This window comes from Varroa destructor, unplaced genomic scaffold (assembly GCF_002443255.2).
Source record: "Varroa destructor unplaced genomic scaffold, Vdes_3.0 BEIS01000006.1, whole genome shotgun sequence".
Lineage (NCBI taxonomy): Eukaryota > Metazoa > Arthropoda > Arachnida > Mesostigmata > Varroidae > Varroa > Varroa destructor.
In genome coordinates this window covers 11,319,501-11,347,231 of record NW_019211459.1, presented here as the reverse complement: position 1 = coordinate 11,347,231, position 27,731 = coordinate 11,319,501, and the positions used below count along the sequence as shown (strand labels likewise).

The window sequence follows — 27,731 nt, the reverse complement described above, 5'->3', positions numbered from 1 at the left end:
TGTCATTTCATTATCGACAATAGTTGTAGTAATAATTAAAAACATCATGTTGTTGTTTATTTATTTTGCAAAGGCCATTTCCAAACTTTTTATTTCCGTGTCCTATGAAATCTGTGAGAGCCCTAAAACTTATTGCTAAACGGTTCGAATCTCTGAACATCACCTTCATTCATGCGACAAATGGCCGTGGGGCTAAACAAGCCTTCGAAAAGAAGTCGCAAGGATATGATTCCGACACCAAACGTAATCTATTAGTTACGCTATCGATAGACCCTATAAAATGACTGATCGTTTAGCTGAATCACCCTGAATAACTGAACGCGGTATTCCATCATTTCGGTAATAGCTTCCTCCAAGTGGTTTCAGCTAATTGCTGGCTAATTAAACGGTAGCTTAAATATTTAATATAACGTTAAGAATGGGTCTGTGCGACGCCTCAACTATATAATTTATTTCAAAGTGCTAATTTAACTACTTAAATACGGTTACATTCCGCCATAATTTCCGACCCCCGTTTATCCGTACAGCAGAATCTACTCTACCGGCCTAAATATAATTTATTCAAATTTCAACCGCGAAAAATAAGGATGGGTTGCATGTTTGTGACCTTGCAAATTTACCCATTTTTTCATACTCGGAAATCATTCTTTCTCTTTTTTCCCGCTTTCAAGTTTTAGGATGCGGCTTATATTTAGGCCAATATTGATAGTCTATCACTGCTACTGGCCTGATTCGTATTCATTGTTACGTCCTTATTATTCGCGTATTGTTCCAATCATACGCTAAAAGGCAGACGGAAAAAATAGACATTGCGTAGAACGCCGATCACTAACTCTAACATAGGCCTCGTTCATATTTCCATGCCAGTTAGTCAGTAACCGATCATAACGATGATAGAAAAAAAGGACGGTTACGAGTGTTCCTGTAGCATTATTGTATCAGAGGTGTCAGTAGTAACGGCCATTGAACAAGTCAGCCGACTGCTGATAATGCGGTCTTTTCAAATCCTTTTTTGTACTCTCTGCCATTTTTTTTTGTCGGTTCTTGTTTTGCTCTCGACCAACGTAGAGGTACGTATCCCCATGAAGGTTCTTCCTGTCGCCGGTTGCCCACCACATCATGACTTCACAGCCGTCCTAGTCATTTTCAACAGACGACCCCAACGAATGAACGAGAAAAATGAGGACTCCCAATGATGTCCGCCGACAGCGCCATCGCTTTCAGTCGAAACAGCACAACGCCTGCCCCCACAGGAACGACACGCACGCTCAACGGCGAATAATACAGCTGTTACTGCTGTAAAGATGAATAAAGGAAGACGAGGAACATCGGCGGAGGAGGGGTAAAAGGGCCCAGCCAGGCAGAGACGCAAGTGAAGAGGACTACAGATGAATACTAGTGACTAGCTATGATTGGATCAATGGCTAAATGAATCCCGCCGGTGGCGATAGTGGACGTAGGCAGTGCGTTTCGTTGCGTCATCTACGCGACGAGTCACCAGGCCACCGAAGGAAACAGCAGGGAAAAGGACTGAGAAATGACGGGATAACGAGTCCAAAGACGAAGACATCGATGCTGGTAGCAACACGGACGGGAAATTGAATGAATGCATGAACGAATGATGAACGCGAAGTTAGGCGGCGAGCTGAAAAAAACCAACTAGAGAGAAAAAGAAAGGCGAATGAAGAGGAAAAGTAACGCTGCGTTTTAGCCATTGAACGCCGTTTCTCGCCGATAGAAATGAACGAAATGGAAGCGCCATCGCAACAACGATTGTTGCTGGTACGGGAAACCGTGACGCTTACATGCTATTGTGGTGGGCTGGTTTTTGCTTCGCGACTCGTAATAGCTATAGCACTATAGTGGCACTGCGCGGGTTGTACCGATACCGTCTCCACAAACAGCGGAATAAGTTCCGGCAGTAGCGATAGCCAACAATAATCGCGTTACCATTCCTGGCTTCTCCCCGTTCTTTTTTTGCGTGCTTCGCGCCTATTCCCCGCTCCCCCGGTGAGCGCATTCAAAAAGGCGAGCCAAAGTTGCATGCACGCAAAACGCGTTCGTGCCGAATGCTCAACTTTGGATTGGCGGCGATGTTCCGTCCACCCGCAACTGCGTGCTATGAAGGGATACTGAACGTGGTTGTTTCCACCATTGGCTATCGTGGTGGTGCGAAGAAGGAAAAGTTGAGGGAAAATGGTGCCGACGACGACAACGACAATGATGATGGAAAGGGAGGGACGACGAAATAAGACAAAACAGCGAAAACGAAGCAAAGCGCTAGTGACGCCAGCTTTTCGTTTGCCGACGGGCCGGTGGCCGATAGTGGTGACGCGACGAAAATAATAAACAAAAACAAAAATAAATAACGATAGATCGCCCAGGCTGAAAAAAAGATCGCATGTGCGCGAGAGAAGGCGAATGAAAAGAAAAGGACGCACTAGTGCAGGTGGCTGTCGCTGTGAGATAAAAGAACTCTAAAAAACTAGAAGCAGACCCGCAAAAAGAACGAGCAGGCGATGAGACACTAACAACGAACCGACAAACGAAGATGAAGACGCCGTTGAAGCTGAAGAACGAGAAGATAACGAATCAAAATAGCACCGTTGGCCGCACCAGCATCGCCAAAAGTAGCAGCTGTCGCAACCATAAAACAGTTATCTCAATCCATTGGCAGTCGCATTGTTTGTCGCCGCGCCCAAACTACAACAACAACGACAACAATAACAGCCGAACAAGAACAGCCGTAGCCAAACGTCCACGTCGGCGAAGTTTTAGAGGGCCAACCCTGGCGGGCAAACCCGACCCAGCCCAGACTGACTGGGGTAGCTGCAAATAGACTAAAATAACGCGATGGATCCTGGGTTAAGCAGGGCAGGGCAGTGCAGTGCGTTGCGGTGTGGTGTTGCGCATTCGTGCGTTGTATCCATCATTGAGTCCTCTGGCACCTCATTTCGTCGTGCGCGGATCCACCGATTCATTGGCAACTGAAGCCAAAGAAAGATTGAAAGACACCGCATGAACAATCCACTGCAGGTCCACAGCGGGAGCAACGTGTTGTAACAATTAGCAGGTTGTAACGAATCACCACTGCTCATCGATCCTTGGACATCAGCAAGAACAACGGGTGGCTCATCATAGTCATCGGCTGCTCCAATACCGCGCTCTTGACGTCACAGCTGCAGTCAGACGCGCGCATAGGCTCATCTCAACTTAGTAGCGTACCGGAGACAAGACTGCAAACGCAGTTCGACGCTTGTCTGGCCCTCAACTGTTATGTGTTGCTGCCATTGACAGTGGCAGCAACTGAATCACTAGCAAGCACTCGCTTGGTCCATGGCGCGCGCTAACGTCAAAGCAGATTCGCCGACGACGCGGCCAGTGTCGCCATAGCCACAAGCTTCAAGTAGTCGTAGAAGTCTGTGAAGTAGAAAGAAAACGAGCACAGCGCCACACCCACGCACAGACAGCAAACGGTAGCAAAGCTTGCAGGCTGCTGGCCCCATCTAGCAGCCTGCCGCAGCACAACAGCAGCAGCGACGGCAGTAACCGTAGCAAGAAATAGAAGAAGAAAGAGAAAAAGAAGATTTCGGTAGCGACTCGGTCATTTAGTGCTCGTTGTCGTCGTTGTCATTTTCATTGTTGCTGGTCAAACTGGCGAGCGGCTTTTGTTGGTTGGCTTTGACTAGCAACAATCGCCGGAGCGACAGTAACAACGGAAGCAATAGGGGCTACGATAGATAATACTACGAGTTGTCATGAAGTGCTTGTGTAATAAACAGTCAAAAGAGCGGCGAGGAGGGTGGCGATGCACAAATTTGTCGTTGTTGTTGTTGTTGGCACTGTTGTTGTTATGAGCGTCGTTCGCAGGGTTATGGTGATGCCGCTCAAGGAGAGCAATACCGCATAGTTCGCTGAAGCTTCACGAAGATATTCGATCATACGCGGTAGCAGATTGCGTGTATAATACGAAGTCAGAGTAGATAACTAATAAGGTAGACAATCAAGGCGAAACAGGGTGTAAATTATACTGTACCTAGATGGTGCCGCTGCATATGTGCTTAAACTATAAACTTCGTCTTTCCTAAGCAGATGCCGACCCAGACCCCTTCCCTGTACATATGAGCGCTTGACAGCTGTTATAGCTATGATATCGATACGCTGGTTACGTTGACGGATGCCACGAACAAAAGACCACATCGTACACAGTACGTCCGTGCACGAGCTGCAAACATACACAGACAATTTCACTGTGCTTATGCAGCGTGCCGATGTTGAAAAGCTTTGATTGAATATCACTTGCGTTCCCGTTCAAGCCCGCGCTTTCCCATCCTACGTACGCTGAATTGATTGATGACTGTCCGTCGTGTAGATTTACTAGAATTAAAAACAAGCATCGGGCTCGCGTTATCAACGTCATTGTGTGTATCTGACCACAAGGCGCTGTTAACTACCAAAGCTATCTCATTTTACGTCACGCCAATTGAATACGGGCAGCTTTTTGCCTACAATCGTCATTTTTATATTAAACTATAAACACAACAACAAGATTGACGGCGAGAAAACGTAACGAGGATGGGCCGCTCAAACTTCCTTCTAGATCGGTTTTTCTTCTTTCCTGATAGATTCATTACCAATTCGAGATTAGTCAAGTGCGGCTTTGCTGTGAACTGTGCGAAATGGATAGATTCCTTTGGAAAATATTCACGTAGAGATTTACAGGAAAAACAATTTGCTCGGGGGACGGGGGGTTACGTTGAGACCGGCGTAACACTCACTGGTGACGTCGAACGATTTCGTCTTAATTAGCCGCTTCCACATCCCGTCGATACAAAAACTCAAAGCGCCTATGTTTGAACGTAACGCGCCAGCACGCGTAAAGGCGCGGTAAGACGGCAACTGGTAAATTTCAAACAGAGCCGCGGCGTTTGCTGGAAATGCTGATGTCATCTATAGCAAATAGGAATATGCTAGCGTTACTAACTAATGGATCGATGGTCACGTTGCGGAAGTGGCTATCCTTCAATCGATTTGCAACGAATTGCTGAATCAGTGCGGTGGTGAACGGCACGTTAGGAGCGTGCCTTTTTCTTACGACAGCACGAGCAGGATAAGTTCATTAGATTTCTAAAGTTGCCGTTAAAAAAGGCTTCGGACCAAACGGGCGTTTGTTATCGATAAACACAGTATCGGATGGACAGTTGCACCTCTCGTAGCGCACTACTTTGACGTAAGTAGTGTTTCGACACGGTACAAGCATAGGTATAGCATAATCTTAAACTATGCTAGCGTAAAAAAAAAAAAAAAAAAAAAAAAAAAAAAAAAAGCTAGAATAGGAATAGGCCCATATCATTGATCCGGTTAAATTCACGCGACGCAGTTTATAACTAAAAGCATAGTAATGGCCTATGATATCAGATTTGATTTCTCTCTATGATATCGTCTTAATAATGATTCTTGTATTTCCGGATCTACCAGCTAAAACAGAGTAAGCGTAACAAAAACATGTAGGTATGACTAAGGTAGCTCGTCTGTCATTCAACTGCGGGCGCCTTTTATCTTTATTAGTGACTCTATAGAATTCCACTGAACGTTTCATATAAGAATTGTATAACGCGTATTTACCATCTGGATTTCTGATCACTGATTACCGACATAAGGCTATTGTTTAATCCGTTTTAGGCGAGCGTATTCATAATTGGAAATAGTTTGATTCTTAGTTTCCATTAAACACACGTCTACGGTAGCGTTCAGCGAATTTTCGGCGCTTTGAAATCTATAGTTCTGTTGGTTAGGGCTTTAGGCGGCGCCGTTGCAGCGTACGCGTCACTGCTTCCAACTGTTCGGCTGGATTCACGTATCAAAATCTTGACGCCTGTTATAAAGTATAATTATCTTTTTATGTCTCGAGTTTTTCATCTGCTATCGCCGTTAGACGTTACGTCAGACGACTGGCTCCCAGCGCGGAATGAAAAGTGTGTCTGCGCCCAAACCTCGACCCCAACGTGTCCCTGAAAGATTAGCTGGCAAATACATTACCCACTAACTTATCACGAGGAAAAGTGTAATCGCCCGAACTGATGCTACGACGCATTAGACTAGTGCCTCTGTCCCCAACAATATGGAACTCTACGCCATCGCTAAAGCAGACTGCCGAAAACAATCATGTGGGAAAATAGCACAATTTAACATCACTCTACTAGCCAACTCTTATTTATGTCTAGTACATTGATTTCCTACTATAATCCGCTAGTAGCACTATATAGCAGTAGCAGGATGTCCATCTTATAGACGAGACCCAAATAACGCGAACCCAACTCCGGGAAGTGGGTAAAATTCAGCTTCAGTTTCGAAGTAACTTCGGCAAAGGTTCAAACTAAGCTGTTCAAACATTCCTAATGAAAAAAAATCTGAGGTGTGCAAATATAGCAAAATGGAAAATGGATCACCTCAAGGGTATTTCTAACCTCAAACAGAATATCTGTTTATTCATGTAGAACTTCGATGAAGCTGAGATCTGACATGCCGGACATATCATTTACGAATATATGCACATGCTGCAACCCATACCCCCAACATATCAATATACATAACTGCAATTACCCAGACACGAGGTCTAGTCGCTAGAGGGATACTCCATTAGTTAAACCAGGTTTGAAATGTTTTGTTTTTGAAAAAGACCTAACTGTGCTCGCTTTTCCAAGCAAACTGAATTGCTACACTGTTCCAATCGGCTTCTTCTTCAAATGATATATTGTGTTTCTAGCTCTTCGTTGGTAGCCACCTGCTGGACGAGCACAATATGTTTATACATCGCTTTCAAGCTAAACATGCACGAGCTGTTCGTTCCATTGCGAATAACTTACGTACGCGTGTTCAAACGTCGTGTATTAACTTATCGGGCACCGTAAGAGACGCAAGTTGGCGTATTGTATTTGAAAAGCGTTTTGAACATGTTGTCGTAGTCGTCTCCCCGTTTCGCCTGCCTACGATCGCAACGATACGAACTCAACGTTACATCAGCCACCTGTGGGCAATTGCCATCTGCAGCGAATAGTTTAGAGGAACAGCAATAGCCGTATACGCGACTATGTCGGCGTCCGCGTTTGGGCGAACCTACCGCCAGTCGAAAGGCATCTCGCCAAATTTCTTTTGCCAGATCCTTCTACCCCATACTATATAACAGTGCTCACTTGTGCAACGAAGTCGAGGCAATCAGCTAATTTTAAGTACGATTCAACCGATGATACCAGACGATGCTGGTTCTCGCGTGTAAAACAAACAGGCGTACTTTTGCTAAGTACTAGCCATGCACAATAGCATCGGGATCCATGTACAGTTGTACGTAAACAAGTTTTTTTTTTATAGGACGTGAAGGACCATTTCCCAGGAAGGACAATACTACTCAATTCACGCATTTTTAAAGTGTGCTGAAAAGTACTAGACGATTGAAACAATATTGAAAAATCTTATATATCAAGCGAGAACGAGATTTCGATCTATCTGCCTAGATAATTTAAATTTTATTGTATACACAATAGGCGTTCTAGGGGTTTAGTATAAATTTATTAAGGCAACCTAGCAAGGTGTCACGAACGGCACACGTGCCTCAATTACCAGCCTAATTATCTGAAGGAACTCGAGCGTGCCATGGTTCATACACATAGATGCATTTCGAATAAGTGAGAAATTGCCTTAAGAGATGAGACCAACAGTAAAGAGGTCCGATTGTCCAGGGCACTTATAAAATTTACGGAACAATATGACTGGACGGCACCAAAGAGGTTGATCATTCGAGCGACCGTAGATATTCAGATAGAAGCGGTGTTACTAAAGATAAAATAACTATAATTTCAGTTTTGATCAGGTATCATCGAAAACACATAGCTCGTCTTGGTCATTTTAGCAAGGAATGCTGAGAACATTTCCCAATGATTACCGTACTAGAACATAGCGTTCCCTGCAAATATAAGCATTATTGCCATAGAGAACTTTCTGCCAGGTTTTAATAGAACTATTTAAAACATATTATTTTTACTTGAGTCGATCGACACGATCGGGTTTCTCGCCGTAGCATCGCAAGCCAGTTTGCCACCAACGGGAACCTGCCTTTGCTACCGGACAGGTAAAAGGTGGACCGCTCTACCCATGGCTGGTAACATTTACGTACCAAATCGCGTACGTAAACAACCGTTAGCTAACTTCAGTTGGTAAGTTAGAGTATTTAGCTTGTGACATCCTCCTAGGAGCATCAGTCTGTGCGTGATCCTGTATAGTAGCCATTAAAGTGAAGTTATTTATTAATGTCGTTTAGACCGTATTCTCTTCTTAGCATTTACCTCACAACGACCTTCAAGCGCTTCATTTGGCGTTGCAATCAGCTTTTATTCCCAACTAAAAGCCCAACAGGATAGTTAGCACCGCTTATGAGCACAGTACACAACTGGGTTTTATAACTGTGAACCTTATCTTCTATATGTCGATGCTTTCCTGATGTTATCAGATTTGTCGCGTAGTATATGTCGCGGAATCAGTGTTCTATATGCTACAACATAAAAATATGTTTCTACAGATACGACCGCCAAAAAAACAAGTGGTGGCTATCATGAAAGTGTTACCCCATATCACGTGTGTCTAATTAAATATAGTAAAATCTCTCGATTTGATATACCGAACTCGGCCAGTACGAGGTATTATAAGCATAATGTCGCGCCCATCTATCTGACTAAGCCAAAAACTACAACTATAAAATCGTAATAAAAACGTTTACTTTAACGAAAAAAACATAAAATGCGCTATCGCACCGCTATTGCTCAATCTAATAAAAAAATCAACAAGGTGGGCTGATGAACCGATTCACAATATCGTAAATGTTATAGTTGATTTCGATAGTGGGGCAACAGACACGACAACTCTCTCCCCAACGCCAACGAGACTATAAAAAAAAAAACGCTTCACGTTATTTAACGCATATTCCAGTCAATTTTTCAATTGAAATTTTTCAAGTTAGGAACACAACCGGCCTTTTTTAGATCTTGACAGCGTTCTGCGTGCATAACAAGTCAAGCTGATGCAGTTACTTTATTCGGAAAAATTAATTTTAGCGCCAGAATTTTCGGGAGCATTTTTCTACCATTTTTAGGCAACGAATTGTATTTAGGGTGGCAGGTTCAAACCGAAGTAAACATTGGCGGGCGGTTCATCGCAATAGGCATGCGTTCATCCGCTGTTTTCCTGACAGCGCACGAAAACCATTTATTTTTAGAATTAAATAGCAAATGTGTCATGAAATTGGATGAAGATCGGCTTTCATTTAATTTTTAACCGAGCCACTACAATGAAAACTTTATTTTTTTCTTCTTAATATTCTTGTCAGTTTTCGTGCAGTTTCTGGAAAGTCCCAGGAAAACATCCGTAAGTTAAATTGGCAGGTCGTTACTAGGGTTCAGATTTGAAGGGCTCGAAAGTACACCAATATGGCTTGACAAGCCATTTTTGATACAGAAATTAACAAGCATTTCGGATGGGAGAATATCAATAGCCAATTATATCGTCCGGTTAAGCTGAAACGGTTGATCTTTTTCAGACTAACCCTGCGTTGCACCTTTCAAACTTTTCCACCGTCTTGAAACCCTCCATTGTTAGGACTTCTGACCCGCTGTCAGCCCGACATCTAATTCCGGTACTTAGCGTCGCCTAATGTGCAATTACTACTAAAAAAAAATGCGAATTAAAGAAGGAACAGTTTTTTTTTTCTTTAAATTACAGGGCACAGTTTAGGCCGCGGTGGATGGTGGTTATATTGAGTAGATATGGTCGTCAGGGATAACGCTTCCAGTGCATGCGAAAAATTATACTGAAATATCTGATTTTGTTTTCGACACACTCTTAGAAATAGAGCTTTGACGAATTTTTAAATGTAGGCTAACCACCTGACAACTTTAACCAAATTAGCAACACTTCTGCTGCTTTAAATTTCCTATTTTTTTGATGTCGGTGGAGCACTTCTTTATTTTCGGCCTATACATGCTGAATCAGTACATGACATACATCATACATGCTGAATGTGATTGTTTTTTTCAGGTACCATTCGCTAAACCGACGACACCGATGTCACATGAATCATAATTGTCCTATTTGGACCTCTTTGTCTTACAACAGCAGGTCCGTAACAAAAAGAGGAATACATAGCACCCCCCTAACAAAAAGTGCACGTTGGCGGCGCAGTATTCGCGAGAGAAACTTGCAAGATAAGACCACGGCACAGGGTGGGAAGGACAAACAAAAAGGATCACAATACACATATCTGTTGGAATACCACCAGCCTAGGTCTGACGCGTTCAGGTCAGTGCACGCCATGTACACTTTTATATACATAGACATGTTGCAATAGTGGATACTGTATATAGTCGGTAGAAGGGACGAACCACCACTGTGTCGCACGTTTATGATTAATAATTAACGCTAAGGCTGAAACGGCGACACGCGTAGCGAAGCTCACAGCTTATTGTCGTTAAGTTGAGTCAAGTGAAATCAACTTAGAAATAGCCTGGACTCACGAAACGTCCGAGAAACACCGTTCGCATGGTAATTATCAGCGCGAAAATTATGGCGGTATCTCGGTACGGCAAACAACGGCTGCGTCTGAAGTCTCGTTACTTCGGTACCATATGCATGGATCTCACATCGACCTCACCAATAACCCAGCTGTCTTACGCTGAACATACGCATATCTGTACTTACATTGGATGCGGTAACGGATCGAGCTTTCACCAGTGTTAAGCCCAAGCTGGTTACTGCACCGAACTATTTGCGACAAATAGTGTTAGCGGCTTTGAAGCTCTTGGTCATAGTGCCACCGCTGCCGAAGGACAGCACAGAACAAATGTATAGGAGGATACTGTTATTGTAGATTTAGAGGAGTACCGTCGTAATCATTGAAAGTTCAATGAGATTAATAAAATTGGAGATTTACGCTAATGATAGACGTGTCCGTAGAACAGGGACGGCAGCAGCAATTCATAATGTCAATATTGGTATCGGAAAGAACAGGCCCCGCAATCATTTTTGTAGTTCTTTAAAAAAATGACGCTGGTCGTGTTCATGACATTCGTGAAGCTAAAACGCAATCCAGATGTACTGAGTGGCGTGACAGGATTATAAAGAAAGAAAGCTAATACGACACGAGGGAAAAAATGGGAACACAAGAAATTTGCAGAGATAATGGAAGAACAGGAGATCAAGAATAGAATCTGGAAAACAGAAGGAAGCTCCTCAATGGAGAGGAACGAGCGGTCAATTAACTAGCCTAAGACGAGATCATCAAGCTAACTATGTGTACCAGAAGCGACTTCTTAATAACAGAGAGAGGGGGGGGGGCTAAAGGAAATAGATTCCGATCGTATATATCCAAAGTAAAAAAACTCCAGGTTGGATATTGTCTTAAAAATGCCAGGCCGTCTCGACGCGCTATCAGTACACTGTTAATATACTCAAAGTGGTAACTCATGCGCGCAATGTTAGTCCTTTCTAATCGCTCGACGTGAGGCCATAAAACAAAATCTAATTAATGTTTCCACAACAGCTATGTTATGGGTTTCTTGAAGTCTATCAACTTCACGCTACAAATACATACAAGTTATCTTTAAAGACAACCATAATATAACTCTAAAAAGTTTATTAGCTGCATTAAGTTTTTTTCACTTTGCGAACGTTCCAGCCTACAGTTATCTAGCGGATTACGCATACCGCTCCTGATGTACAAGCAGGTTTTGCAGCTTACTTAGCCTTTCTTAGCCTCTCTAGCCGATGTTAGATATTGTAGAAATTGAGTCAGAAACGCCATCATGGTCCAAACAGTTTTCGTATGGACGATGTTACATAAAATGGTCGGCAATAGGCACATTACGGTTAAGTGACCAGGCCACGCCATGCAACGAGTATATTTGAAGCTGTTGTATCACTAATTGACACGTATGGCTTATGGAGATCGACAAAAAGAAATAGAAATTATAACATTTCCGTACTCTGGTATTATTTAGCAAATAACAAAAAATTTTCAGTGTAGAATAATGAATTTCGAGCTTAATTTCAAGCTGTTGTAACAATTCTGTATGAATGGCCTTCGCATCGACGGCTAACATAAGTGCTTCGAGGTTTTATGGTTAGGCATCAGTACTTCACCCTCTATAGAATGCCTCCCCCAGTTCTGCATGTTTTGGCTTCAACGTCGTATCGAGAAAATGAATTTTGACAGTATTTCTTGAGCATTTCGTTTATTCCGTCTGCTTGATTTTATAAGGCACAGATCTTATTCATCAGCTAACTTTAGTTGGTATAGTACATGATTTACATTACGAAAACAACAGGTATCGCTTACGTCGAGTTTGTCCAAGCAGGTGCCTTATGTCCAGTTTCGCCTGTTTACCATATGGGCGACTTTATTGACAACGCCGACAGAGCCCACCTATATCGTAATACGCTATAGCTTTTGTTTTTATTGCATATACATGTTTGAGTCCCTCGCTTCCTCCTCTATGTGTACAAATTTTGCGAAATATTCAAAATAATAATGTGGAACAAAATCGTCCGGACAACAAATGGCAAGGAACTCAGTTGCGTAAACGTCCGATGATGGAATCTTTTTAGTATTTAACCGCATACACGGCCAGACAACACAATTCTTTTCTAAAAAAAGATAGCTTTTTCCTTCTTATTGTGAAATAACGTCGTCCGGCATTTGGGGCGATCATTATCATCTGGGCCGCAATATTAACGGCAATGAACCCCAGGTTCATATACAGGTATCATGATACTGGCCAAGGTTAATACGTGTTACAGGGGTAAAAAAATTACCCGATAAATTAAATGATGACGGCAAATCAATCTGGATAAAGACTGGTCTCGCATTCGATTCAAAGATCGCTACTAACATCGCGGAGGATAAACTAGAGTTCCATTTGTGCTTTGTTCCTACTAAATACAACTTATTCCACTTTTATAGAGGTGAGAGGCCAATTGTATTCATAATAGGGGTAACACTAGTCCGGTTTAAATACGACTTTTCAAACTCTACACGCTGAGTAGACTTATTCACGCAACAAAATTTTTAGAGTCGATGCTATATCGTTACGTACGACGCTGGTAGCGTCTAACCCTGGCATGGTTAAATGAGCAAAAGGGGTACCACTGGGCTCTATTTACAATCGCCAACCAAATTAACATTGTGTTCTATAGAGATAAACTTTGTCCTGAAGGGGCAAAAATAAGCAATCAGCTCCATCTCTCACGAACCTCACCATGGGGGAATTCTATTAAAACGCACAAAAAATGTATGCCCTCTGAGGGGGTCATTTTTGGTCGTATGAATTCGTGGACCTAGGGTTACAAAAAAACTGTTATGTACGCCATCAGAATTTAATGAAGCGCAGCATTCGACAAGCTGCCGCAAAGTGGGTAAAAATTCAGTTTTAAAATATGAACCCGAAATGAATTATTAGGCAATTCTATGGACGAATGATAATTTCAGGCCCACTTCGGTTACTAACGATGGAAACACATGAGAGAACCAACTTTCCATCCAATTAACGATTCGTACTTCCTATTCGATGAACAGCTCGTAAAACAGTTCAGCTCGCACTTACGGCCAGTTGATTTTCTTAAGTTGATTACAACAACTTAGTGAAAATTAGAATAGTTATGCTATTTACTTACTAAAAGGCTCACATCATTTCAAACGGTCGATCATGAATGTAACGATAATAACACTTACACTGGACTTTTTAACAGACTATAAAACAGAGGAAAAATATACGCTATGTAACTTATCTATCTGGGCTGTTACAATACATCAGGCGGCACTTTTTAGCTAGTTCCAAACGTGCCCCACAAGGACGTCTTGTTTGTCTGGGGAAAGCGCAGGGAACGGGGATAGACTAGCAACAGGATAACGAGCAGTAGATACCCAAATCCCCGCTGAACATTGCATTGGTGAATGTTCGCCTTTGACAGTGATAGGTTACAAAGGATAGCATAGCGGCACTTCATTCCTGTCAAAAGCAAGCGATATGTGAAGACCGTTTGTTTATGTGGAAACAGCCTACGCTCACGCGATCAGCACAGCTCTACCTACAAGGTCTTGTAAGGTAGTTTCTTTAAAACAGCCGGTTATTAATAGATGAGTGTTTTGCTGACAGATCTCAAACTGAAAGATCGATTTCGTTGTCTTTTCTTTTTTTTTTTTTTTTTATCTAATTTTTTCGGTGTTCATTTCTAACATCGTCCGTCTGCCCACTTATGCTCGGCAAGATTGTACAAGAGCCTGTCAGGACGTTGATTGCAGCTCTCTCGTTTCGACTTGAGCTTGGCAATGAACGCGTAGACCAAACACGGTGCCATATGCCTTCAAATTAACACGGATATACATCGTTTAATTCGTATGGTTGGCCTGGCTTCTCAATATACCGTATGGTAAATGATCTAAACGCATCGTTACCAATGTCCAGCGTTTCGTATTTTGAGATGCCATAGCCAGTATCGCAGTGCAACATCTAGTTAGATAGATAAAGTTCTCTAACTCTATCAGTTATTATGATATGTTTGTAATTCTTAAGAATTACCGTTCACTTATATCAACTTCAAAAACTTGAAACAAAATAATCACTAAATGCACATCCTACATACAGTACGCTGGAGAAAAGCAAGGACTAAATTTAGCAAAAGGGAATATCCGCAGGTGGGCAGATTTTCTCCAATTAATGAATTCAGTTTCACGTTTTCCACCGCTCTAGAGTGAGATGTTCATTGCAATTTTCACCCAAACAAATTATAGTCGATGTCTTTACACAGGCTTACGCCACTGTTACGTCTTAAACAGACATTCTAGACCAGATGGTCTAATAACTGACGTTTTACCAAGGACTAACTTGCGTCTTTGTATCTCCTTTTTTCCCGAAAGTAGTATCAGCCCTTTCGAAAATAGAATTAGCCCAGAACAAGAGTCTACAGGAGTATAATAAACGTGAGCATACTCAGTTATCTTTTCGAACGAAACCACAGAAGCTGAGCATCCTCTTTTTTCGAAAATGTATACTTCTCAGCCCCTGTAATACGTTGATCAATAATGACACAATGTCAGTTAATTTCAAATTCATTAGGGATGGCGGATGGAATATTATTTATGCGGAGCAAACCCAGCTGAAATTCTGAACTCAACTAATATTAGAATAGGTACTCAATCTCAGCCAGGGACCGAACCCAAAATCTTGAAGCTGCGCGTCCGGCATCATATGTACGCAGCCATAACAGCAGTAAAAATATATATTTTGAGTTTTTTTTACCTAAACAAACTGTTTTCAAGTTACTGGTTTTGTTTGCGTACTTATATTTTTTTACGTACGCGACACAATAAAAATGATCATAAAAGTTCAATTAGAATCATGTCAGTTTGTCAAAAAAAAAATAGATCCTTTAAAATGACGAGCAATAATTTTCTAAAGTTTTATGATGCTATGATATTAGCCTCTAGCATAAGAACAGATATTGAAAACGTTTACAAGAGGATTGCGTACAACAATATCAAAAAGGTTGGAGACATTACGAACCGACGGGCGGGATGATCGGTCAAACACACACAGCCGACGGATCAAACTCCCAAGGAGGGCTCCCTCTTAGGCCACCTGTGAATTCTTGTCGAAAAGGCGTGCAGACGCTCTCACACCAGAGGGAGATTTCTAGTGGAGTTTTTTTCTGACCAATCAAGCATTCTGAATTTTCCCAGCTCTATGAACGCCAACGAGGCCGGCGGCGATCCCTTCTCCTGCCGTAAAATCGCGCTTGCATTGAGACACGTCCGTGGCCCACCTTTTAGCTACTGGCAAATGTTCTTAGTACTTGTTATTGGCTATAAGGAGAACAATTTCACCGCTAACTCGACAGACACGGGGTTGGACACGGGTGTTCTATTGATATCGATAAAATGTTAAGCCAGCTGGCCAACAGACGATGTGTTTGTGTGTGCGGTTACGCGACAATGCGTGTCTCTAATGTGTGTGGGTGACGGCGATCCTGCTGCCGCTGGGAAGCGAAACGGCTGATTATAGAATACGCTCCAACGACGAATGCATATAGGGAGGACGGCGACCCAACGTCGCCACTACGACGCGTCAGACCACACTCCAAATATGAGATCCCTGCTTGACGTCGAAGAGGATCGTGGAACGCAGGAGCGACTTGACGCAAGGGTAGCAACTGAACAGGCCTAGTTAATCTTGCCACAGTTTTGTCGAAGGAGCGATTACGCCTTTGCATTCGCTAACATTAGTGACTTCTACTGCTACCCCGAATGTCCACCACTGTCATTACCAGAACGTCGCGAGCGAAACAAAGTTTGCCTTAAGTGGCCTACTAGTTGCCTGTAAAAGTGAAGTCAAGGGTCTATGGAATGGAGAGACGAAGCGAGATGTTGACCTGCCCGTAGCCGAGCACGGTGACATAGTAATATATATATATATACAAAAGATAATTCATAAGTGGGTATGGGACGATGAATCGGAGCACTTTTTTCTCCGCTGTTTTCTAATGTAATAAATGTCGTTTTCGATTGTGGCCCAACTGGCTGGACGCGTTCGGCCATAACGGCGTTAAATATCCGGTAATAGCCAAGGCGGAGCCGCGATATATTGGAGCTGACTTGATGCTAGCGCGCTGCTAGTCGGCCGACATCGTGGAGAGAATCAAGCCGCCGTCTCCATCGGCTTCATCACAAACAAATCGAAAACTACGTAAACAGCATGTTAGAAGGAAAAGAGAATTATATATGATGTTAATATTTTGCCTACTAGACACTGCGACACATTAGGGCGACAGTTTCGGCTGAAGACCTAATACCGCCAACATGTCTAGGCAAGATAATGAAAGTAAAGGGCTAAATGTACCGATATGTATCAGCTGGACTGATCTGTTATTCAGTTGCCCTTTCCTTTTGTGTCAGGGAAGTAAGTCGTAATGAGGGTTGCGGCGACGATAACTGATCTATAAATAATTACGACACGATTTATTAAACAAACTAACAATGAATTGGCTCGTAGCTATTGAATGTTATGGACAAGACTATGAACCGCCACTTCTCAAGTGAGAAATGCATGTTTTTACCGTGAAATCTGTGTGGAAATAAGGTAATAACTAGTTGGTATAAACCTTTCAGGTGTTTTTTTTTGCGAAGGGCAAATTTCCACTGGCAGCAAGAAACGCCCAAGTATATAGGCAGGCTTTCATCGCCCACATTGCGCGCAACTAGCGCTGCTGCCAAAGGCTATCTATCTATATATATATATATATATATATATATATATATGTATATACTATAAACGGCATGCAAATAATAAGTAACAGATGTACTGCCAGCAGCGTGGAAGGGTTCATCGATTAAAGTGACGCTATTTTCCGCGCGATGGCTGAGAAGGAATTGGCCGGTGATGATCGCTGAATGCGAAACTCGAGGCTTGTGTAGTTTCGCAAATGTTCCTAGAAGCCGTCGTAGACCACATAGAATCGTTAGCAAGTCACCTCGCGCTGGCAAACAATTATGACTTTCGTCGAGCTTGCGTCCGCCATCGTCGAGTTACGCTCTGGATTCTACGCAAAAACCTATCCCTAGCTAATTTCCATAGAAAGTCGTAGCGGCAAGAGGCCAGACAAGATCGAGAGAAACAGAAGGCGAGACGCTCCTTCGCGCCATAGTGCTGTCCGTGTATATACTATTGCCAAAGAGGGTGGCAGGCAACTGCAAACGTGATTCGGTATCGGTGGCCGTAAAATACCACTGGCGAAGTGGCACACCACAGAAATAACTTTAAAGAACCCGGTCGGTTTCAGTGGATAAGTACAGGTCTGCCTATACCATCCCGTTGCGGCTGATCCCGATACAGTATTTATTCCGAAAAATCATCGATAGTTTAATTTCCGACTTGCGGCTATCTAGAGCAGCTTATACCACGACTAGACTTGAGTTGAATAGTAAATTTCTAGCATTATGTTCACTATGATGGGACAAAGATCACATCGATCACGTAAACACTAGAAAAGACGTCACCTCATGAGTTCGAACGTTTATATACGCTCAAAAAATCCGCTGATTCACCCTTTTATCTGCTGCCTGTTACTGCACGTAGAAGAAATGGGCGAAGCGGCTTTTTATATATTCGCAGGCCAAAATGAACAGCTAATAACGACCCAAACGGAATAGATAACTCACGTAAACTGGCCACATCAGATGGTATCAACTCGTCATTGTGCTGTTGCCGATTTAAATAGCGTGCTAAACAATGCACAGACCCAGCTACGCATAAATACGCTGGGCTGCGAGTAAACGTGAAAAAAAGGCAGGAAACATCCTGCGATGCTGCAAGTTCGAGCAAAGAATTTTCACAAGTCACCGAGCGATCAAACGAATTTGTTAACCATTACTTTTAAAAGATAAAACAAAAAAATTGCCGATCCGATACGTTTTAATCTCGATTCGTATACCTGTAATAGGATCAACACACGTCGCCTTTCCCACATTTAACACAGTACCCATGAGCGCATGTTTACAATGATTGGAAAAGGCGTGATTTCTGCGCAACATCCGCCGGCCATATCGTTTATGGCTGTAATATGAACATAACACAAATTCAATGCAGACCTATCAGCGTTTCAAGCTGAACATCTAAAAACTGACATTCAGCCATTGTCGATTAAATCGTCAAGATCAACGAATATTGTCTATTCAGTCCCCAAGCCCGCCGTTCTTTGACTATTTATGTATGTGTCATACGTATCCACGTATCGTGTCGAGGGCCTATGATTTCTGTCCTTTAAAGAGCCGTCCCCAGCGCGCTGTGTGTTCTTCCCTTATTTTCACATAATTTTCTACCTGGCCAGTTCCACTAATGCACCTGGAGCACTATGTTCTCTGCTTTAGGTTCAGGCCAGACCTGTATCTCGAACAGTGCGTCAACTCTAATCGGTACTGTTGCGGTTACGCATGACGGCGGTATTCTCGGCAAAACATGTATATGCCCAGATAACAGGCGAGCATGCTTCTACAGCGCTAGTAATGATTATAATCACAATTATCACTTCAGCAATTTTATTGATGTCAAGAGAACGATTCGCAATTAAAGTAAGAGAAAAAAAAAATCGGCAGCAAATACCAACATGGCCAATGCATGGGTTGCGTATTTTAGTAGACTACCAAAATGTGTCGTTGAATTCAATGTTGACGGACATAAAAAAGGCTCCTAAATCCTTCGTTGTCATTTTCGTCGTCGTATTCCCGATGTCATTCGTCGTGCGAAATAGTTCGGTCTTGGCAATGCTCGTAACCTTCCACCACGCACACAATCACATAATATTATATATATATATATATAAACAAAAGCAGCTGTTTCATTGTCGGCGACAAGAAGCACTGCTGACGCACGTTTCACAGGCCGGCCATGTTGAAAAATCGCGCGTCTTTTCGCATACAGGACGGACATTGAACTGCGATGAGTGTCAGGACTGGTTGCAGCTGGCCGCGTCGCCAGCTGTAGCTGGCCATTTGGGCTGTGGTTTACCACCGTAGTGTGGTGCGATGAAGACGTCGACTAGTAGCTACTGTCCAATTACATAGCACGCTGGGATCGAACAACGTCCGCAGACACAGCCGCCGTATGTCTCTGTGGATGCGTCTGCATAAAACCAACGCAAAGCCTAGTTTTCTCGTAACACTCATCTTACGGTTCAAAGCGTTGTCAATGGCAAGCCACCGCCGAAGCAATGACGATGCCGGTAGGCACATAAACCGTACATATCTATTGCCACGTACACATCTACAGTAGAATATCAACGCAGCAAAAAGTACTAGATATACTGTCGGTACGTGGTGCCACGTGGTTACCTGCAATGCCCATGATAGCAGCCCGTTGCTGCCGCGAACACGCCACATAGGCCGCCACGTTAGGACCGTACTGGGTCGAACTAGATTATTCTATAATGGATCAGGACTAGGATGATTTAAAGGGATCCTACCATCAACCTGGGGTCATCATTACGCCAGCGAATACATGCATTGTAACGTAGGGTTTACTGTAGCAGCCCCATACTTTTATACTGCACATGGGTTTTTCTTCTTACACTTTGTCGTTATGGTCTGTAAGTTTTCCCTATATATTTTCATGTTACGTACTTAAATCATATATATTTTCGCTATCGTCAATTCATCATGCCCTACGCAGCTTCGAACGAACGTAACACTGCTTCCACGATTGTCTTTGCGCGTCAGCTAAAGCGTACGGATAAGCAGCACGAAGCATACGTAGACAAAACGAAAAGGGTGTAAAACTATTGTATGTGGACCTAGCATCACGCCTACGCCCGCATTAGTGTGCGTCGAAGAAGGACGCTGAGCCGCGCGTAGGTATCGCATGTTCGATTTGCGCTAGAAACGATTGGAAAAATCAGGTTTGTTTTTCAAAGGAACAGTTGTTACGGGCTTGATCTCGCCTATACGAATGGCACTTGGTGGCTCTTCGTTTGAAAAGTTTTGACATCATATTGGACAACTTTCGCTGATACGTGTACAGAGTAATTTACGACCAAGTCTGGGCCTGTAGTCATGCCAAGGTGCCATCTGAGTTCATTTAAATACACTCTAAATTCCAACATACGGGGAAGTCTACTACAACAGGCGTTCGAGCGTAAAGGCTGCCTGTTCGCATACTTATACTTATACTGTAATAGGCCAATTCGCATTTCCCCATGGAGCAAAGATAAGGTTCTTCGATTGACCTTCATGAAACACCTTCATGGCACCTGTCTGACATACTGTGGTGACCTTAGAGGGTATCCGCTCCTCTCGATACCTGCGTGCTACGCTGCAGAATAGCAGATACCGAGCCATGACGAGGCGATTCATAATCTCGGAAATGACAAGAAATTCGGAGGACAAAGGGGTGAATAGATAACTGACGGAAGATGGGCAAACACCATAGGTTTGTTATTTAATTGCCGTACCTATTGCAACCGACCTATAGCTGAGCAAGCTGTCTAGTGTATTGTATCTAGTTTGATACAATCGCAATATAAACAAATGCACATGTATTACATTCTATACATGATGTGGAATCGCTGATAATACCAAACGCCGACAGAGGAACGTAAAGGCCGACATCAGACGTTACGTGAGAACACTGAACATTTTTGTCCATTGATAGACCTCTACTATCGAGGTCATCAAGCTTGCTGACTTCCCACCGGGTCGCACCCCATTTACCTTAGTCCAACCGGAAATAAGCAGAGTAAGCGCTGATTCGCTAATGAGCTTCATTGGAAACTAGTCTTACTGCACGAGAGACCTACTAAAGAAGAAATCATCAGCAATACACGAAAACTACCACTACGTCGATCAAATCCCATACTAACGTATAAGCTAAATGCAATATCTGGGCAGGGCTGTTCCGAAAAGGGGACCTCGTAACTTGAAGTCAAAAGCTACCCAATATCGCTGCTAATCCTGCAAACAACAGAGCTAAAAAAAATTCCGCAGCTTAACTCGATAATCGAGTTAATAGATATGATCAATTACCAAGTGTGTAAACATGAGTAATGAAAATATTTGCCAATATTAGTAGCGTTATTCCACACAAACGGCAGCATAACAGTTTTGAGATATAGTCCATTCAATGTTTGCTGCGAATTCTCTCCGTATGATCCATTTCACTAGGCATCTATACAAAACTGGCCAAAACATTATTTGGTTTCCCTAAGCTTTGCTGTTAACGTCTTGTCAAGCTTAATTGAGCCGTATCCTTTCTAGCAGGCAGGAGAACAAGCACCTAATCCGACGTCTGAAACTACTCAAATAGAAATATCATTGTTTTTTCCCTTCTCATAAAACTAGTGTTTTCACTGTAGTTAAAACAATATTCGAGCCCTCACAAAGAACAGCGATATAGTTGTTCCTTTACACGCTCGCTGCCAAGCGGCTCGATGTTTGCCAAATTAAATTTTTCCGTTGAGTCCGTTACCGCAGATGTTTGCGTCAGCGCTTTCGGGCAGACAAATTGAAAGTATATTAGCGCCTAATACAAAATCATATCTTGTAAGCACCCATCAGTATTTCGTTTCTGATGAAATAAACTAGCGGTATCGTCCATCTAACTGTACCGGGATGGCTTTCCATTGATGTGGTTAGTGATTAACAAGCTATAAGTAGCCAAGTTAGTGAATGCCGGGAAGTGAGCTCAATTCTGCAACCGATCTCCGCTTCATCAGCTGCAGTAAGTGGCTCACAGATGTTCCGCTGAACGGTGTTGAGGTCAAGTGTTGTATGGAGCATCTAGATGATGGATAAAAACCGAAATGACGTGTTTTTCTCTTTGCTAAGGGAGTTGTACTACATCTATTTCGTAGTTGGCGTCAGGGGCGACGTCCAGTCAGTAGCAGGGCACACGCTCTATCACTCAGACGATAGTTTAGCAAAAACGTACTTGTACGTATAAATGAATTTGTACGACATCGGTACGACAAGCCTCTGCATCCATGCTCGGAAGAACCCCAGACTTGGGCCACTCCCAGATGTAGCACCCATTGAAGCAAACTCCAATAGCACACGTCGCTTACTTACAGCCATCGTTTATCTCACATATGGCAAATCTGTGACGTGATCGGCTGGATCTCAGAAGAGCGACGAAAGGTTTAAGGAAACAGTTATTCGTGTCCACCACTCGTTCCAATGTGTCCGATTAATTTCCTGATTGTGGTTGCAGTGGTACTAATACGATTATCAGAACTCGCTTCTGCGGCGATTTTTGACGTTCTTAACAAAATTTTTGCTAGATACACACAAACAGATATTTGTGTGACGAAGGGATTGTTGGCCTGAATGCATCTATCGTAATAAAAGTGCGCTGTCGCTGTAAACGGTGTAACGGACAGGGGTACCGATGGGGCCGCAATTTCGAAAAGCTGACTTTGAGAACGGTCTAAAGATGCAGCCGAGAACGATACGGGATCATATGAACTTCCATAAAATGTCGATAACAAGAAGAGGCATCAAATAACCAAAGCTCTAGCGAAGAAGGGAGAGATGGTTTCGGTAAGAAAAGGACGCCGCTATTATGCCAGCGACGCCGAAAGAACACATCTAATGCGTCACTACAAGGTCGAGCCTGCACAGACCAACTCCCATCTTGATACGCGGAGGGACTTAAAGGGCGGCAGACTGCGACGTTCTGAACTGAACCGACGATCGACCACGGACAAAATCTCTGAGCTGTCGGGTTGGAGGACCTTGCTAGATTGGCAAGTTGCCTACTATACGGTTGACTTTGAGCGCTCGGATCAATATTCGGTGTTCGGATGCTAATCGTTGATTTTAGTAAGAAATAGCCGAAAAATGATATTCACTCTACAAAGAAATGAACGAAAAAGAACCCGAGGCTACAAGTAGAACAAATAGAAAGTTTTGTAGACAAGAGCTTTGTTCCGTGTCCGGATTCAACCGGCGTAGCTGGTTAAGCAGTTGGCCTCGATGCGTGTTCTCTGCTATTCTGCGAATTTTCCGGAAGAGCGCCCGGACTAACGATATATAGCAAAGTTTCCAGAGCTACGTCAGCTTCAAATGTTTTCACAAAAACAATTCCTCATAAGAAAACGCTTCGATTTTGTCATTTCTATTTGCTGGTAACGTCGATAGCTTAGGGGACCTTGTTTGACAGCAGTGTCCTGAATCTACTAGAAGAAGCTGACATAGAACGTTGGCACTTTGCTGCCTAACTTTATCTGTAAATACATATACATAGACGAGACAGAATATACCTGCCTCCAAATAGGAAGCCCGTTGCCATTCGGAAACTAATTTCACAAGGTCATAGACACGCAGCTTCACCTATTGAACTGTAGATTGATACGCGCTAGACCGCGTCACTCACAATGTGGCTCTCGGCCGGTAGCGCAAATTATTGCAAACAGCTAACCTCGTCGGATGTTGGCTATAACTTATTCGAACGCCTGCAACCGTCGTGGGCATCAGCTAGAGACGCTTAACACCTATCGTCCAGTTCATTGCAGGACGCATAGTTAGATGTGTCTTTGAGATAGTATCGTATTGATGAGATATTAATATGCATTTTTCCTTGTTTCGAATGGCGGACGCGATTTACGAGGACGGGCTCGTCTACATTTACCAGCTCAAAAACAATAATAAACATCAATCTGGCAGAAGTATTTTAATTAACGTTTATTATAAAACAGAAGTATTTAGAACATACCTATCGTTCAGTGTACCGGAATCGCAATCTCGGCAAAGTTCATAAACTTCATATATAAGAGTTATATATGCAGCCGAATAATATGGCAGACCATATCAGATACTTATTTAGTCAAATTGCATAATATAATAATAATACTTAATAAAGTCTGCTGTCGGGCTATTGAGGCTGGAAAGAGATAAATTTGCCTCTGTTAAATTTATGAGACCGACCATTTACAGAACGTAGAGATTTGCACGAGTAGTTCATAGGGAGTGGATTGTTTGCTCAAGCACACAGGGACCCCAAGCCGAACGTCGAGTAGATAGATGAGATCAAGTCTATATTGTAAGTTCTAAAAGAAAAAAAAAACAATAGGCAAATATCTGATATATAAACAAATAAGTAAGTATATAGATCCCACACCGTTCCGACAATTCGTAGATTTCCTGCCGTGACGCCATATTCATCAACGAGTTCTAGTATACTATGTGGACAAGAACAAACGAAATTCTTTTCACACCGATCGCCAAGAAAGGGTCCGGTTAAAGCGGGTGTAAATTGCATGATTTCGGGATATTCTCTATAGAATCTGATTACATCTTCCCGTTCGGTGTTCGACAGACCGGCGATTCGAAAGCATGTACCCGCTATTTAAGGTTTCATGCGGTCGCTTTTCTTCGTTCCCTTGAGCGACAACACATTTTATAAGAACTCTGCTGATTCAATAGATTTCAATCAAAGAAATCGAACCCCCTTTTCGGTTCTTATTCTACATAATCCTTGATCTTTTCATGGCAACCGTAAATGGTGCCGAGTATCACCCGAGAAAGATCAGTTTGATAATTTAGCTAACTTTGTCTGGAGCGACGACTGCTGCTCCTGGACTTCTACCATGTACATGATGCTAGTGGTTCCGATAAACAAGGTTTTCTTTTTTAGAGAACCACTTGCGTTGAGGTAATAGGTGACCCTCCGAGGCTGGTGGTCTGCTTACTCGCCGCGCTCGTTAGTGCCACCATTGTGCTCTATCGATTTGCGTGTCGTTTTAGCGACGCCTGACCCGCTAGAACTATTCATTATTCGCTAATTTTATTATTAGTTTCTCCAACGATTTCGAGGGCCTAATTCCGCCTTTATCATGAGTATCAAGCCAGCCTGAAAAACAATGCCTAGTTTGCGTTAATATTCAAACATGAGAAATAACGTTAGCGACCAAACGTCACCTCGCAGCCAGCGTCAAACGACAAAAAACTAGACCATACGTTCACGGACCTTTAGATGTATTCGGGTATACGGTATGCATTGTGACGATTTATCCGCTCCTATTTGGACCTGGATGTAGTTTGTCGAAGAAGCTCATTTACGTTGATAAGGTCAGAATATGGATTGTGTACGCCTTAAACTGCCCGCAAGTGTTTCTGCAAAAGGAAGCTGCCAGAAAAAAAGTTACGCTTTCATTGGGTACCTTCTCTGATTGGAATACCGCATTGCGGCTACGGAACAAGCCCGACAAATAAAGCGCGCAAAAATTAAGAGCAACGCCCCTTTTTTCTATTCGATTTGAACTTGAAGAAGTATAGAGAACAGTGAAGAACGGAAATAGTAACTTAGTCAACGGAGGCAAATTTAGCAAGTACATAGTATATTGCCCGATACAATCGTTTGGCTTCGTTCTTATTTTGAGAAGAACGCTTCGTAGAACTTTCCGTACATTTCTAAACATCGTTAATTTTTATCCTATTGTAGTTAACTTGCAGATGCGACCGACGACTCCATTGTCGCCGATCGTTCACTTAACTGTACAACGAATCGTGTCCTCACTTCAATTGCTTCAAAAGCACTTCAATTGATTTGTGCTTTGCAGACGGAAGAAAATAAATCAGCTCTCATACCGACAAATGTAGGAAACAAAACTTTATCTAGCTAACCAAATAGAGCTAAATGGTCAAGCAATCAGAAAGCACTTGCAGCTTTTTTTTTGTGTAAATCACCAATAAAAGCGATATCAGTCCTGTTGCTGTTGATGCCAACGACAAATCTACAGCTACTTATTTTATATGTTTTCACCTAGATGAAAAGCGGCAAAGAAAAACAATGTCAAATGATGGCTATTTGTTTCTTCTACATGTGTCCAGGGATGTACACGCGTAACTCTTATTCAGGGCATCCTGTCTATTCAAGACGAGCTCAAACCCTGCGTGTGGGAAAACTGTTTCTGCTTGCTTCCTATAATCTCATAGGGTTTGTTACCAATGTGTCCGCGGCTAATATTTCCGCGCCGTTTACCTTCCAGGTTTTCTTTTAGCAAGTCTACTACCTCCTCTGGGCTGTGGCTCCCTCTGCTTCACTATGTCGAGATACGATACGCAACGTAGCCTTGTCGTTGGTCATGTATCTCGCTGAAGACCAGCAGCAGCAGCAATCGGAGACTTTGATGAAGAAGATGAAAACATGGTAAGAGAACATCTACTGCTGGCACTTTTTGTAGACGCGGAAAGACATTTTCTAATGATACGATAGTCTATCGACCTCGTTGTTGCAGAGGATGCTGATGCTACTGCTGCTGCGGTTATCGAACAACGACATGGGGAACAAAGCTCGACACATTAGCTAGCAACTGCTGGCGGCAGTACCGCTGTCGCAAAAAACCTGCGGGAGACATACTAGATGAAGATGAAGAACAGCTGATGTAAGAGAGGCTGACCTTGTCGGCTCTCCCAGCCAGAACTTAGAGGGAGGCCGCCATCGCGGCTCTTAGTTGAAGAATCGCGGTTCTGGTGGCTACATCGTTTGCTTTTGCTTTCTGGTCTAATCGGCCAGAAAAAGGATTTCTTATAGCGTACATCGAAATACGGTGCTGCTAAATGTATCATACGCACGTATGGCAGACAAAGGGAAAACACGGGCAAATACGCCCGGAACTGATGCTGATACCGTAGGCGGAAATTTGCATGCACCAGCTGTCTTCCTCACGGGTTTTCCGTCAGCAGCTGGCTCGTGTAGAACTACTGCTACTGCTGCTGCTGATGGGAAAGCTTTACCCTACCCTAGTATACAGCACATATAGTATAGAGCAAGGAGAACAGACAAGACAAACAAAAGTTACGGCGGAAGGGTAGGCCAGTGTCTAGCGTTTGTCTATACCTCTAACACGAAAGACCTAACCTATACTCGTGTTCGCCTTGCGCGTCTGCTCGCTACGGCCGCTGCTGCTAAACCATCCGACCACACGTACGAGGTAAAAAAACGAAGGGATTTTATGGCCAGACCCTCAATCTCGTCTCAGTTTTGCCATGTGTCGCACTAGGCAACACGAGTAGCAACGATAGTGCCACCAATGGCATTGGGTGTGCCAGCACAACGTTCGTTTCATGCTCTTGTGGTGTGGCGTGCTTCTTTCGCCGGCTGCTGGAAGGGACCATTCGAAGCTGTACTATCAAGATCTGCCATCGAGTA

The 27,731-nt window shown here is 43.1% G+C and overlaps 1 protein-coding gene and 1 long non-coding RNA gene across 9 annotated transcripts in view; one reads left to right on the top strand and one right to left on the bottom strand.

The window, feature by feature from the left end:
* LOC111252610 (uncharacterized) overlaps positions 1–27,731 on the bottom strand; it is a 70,670-nt gene that overhangs the window by 37,057 nt on the left and 5,882 nt on the right. Inside the window, exon 1 of one of the 8 annotated variants that reach the window (XM_086991990.1) lies at positions 25,548–26,586. The exons of the other annotated variants lie outside the window; for them this stretch is intronic. The gene's annotated coding sequence lies outside the window, so the exon portion shown is untranslated. Of the gene's footprint in view, positions 1–25,547; positions 26,587–27,731 lie in introns of those variants that run through there. 8 annotated transcript variants of the gene reach the window in all.
* Positions 3,482–26,694, top strand: LOC147754853 (uncharacterized). The gene is made up of 3 exons (XR_015329588.1): positions 3,482–5,230; positions 10,084–10,344; positions 26,569–26,694. It is a non-coding gene; the product is annotated as an uncharacterized LOC147754853 (long non-coding RNA).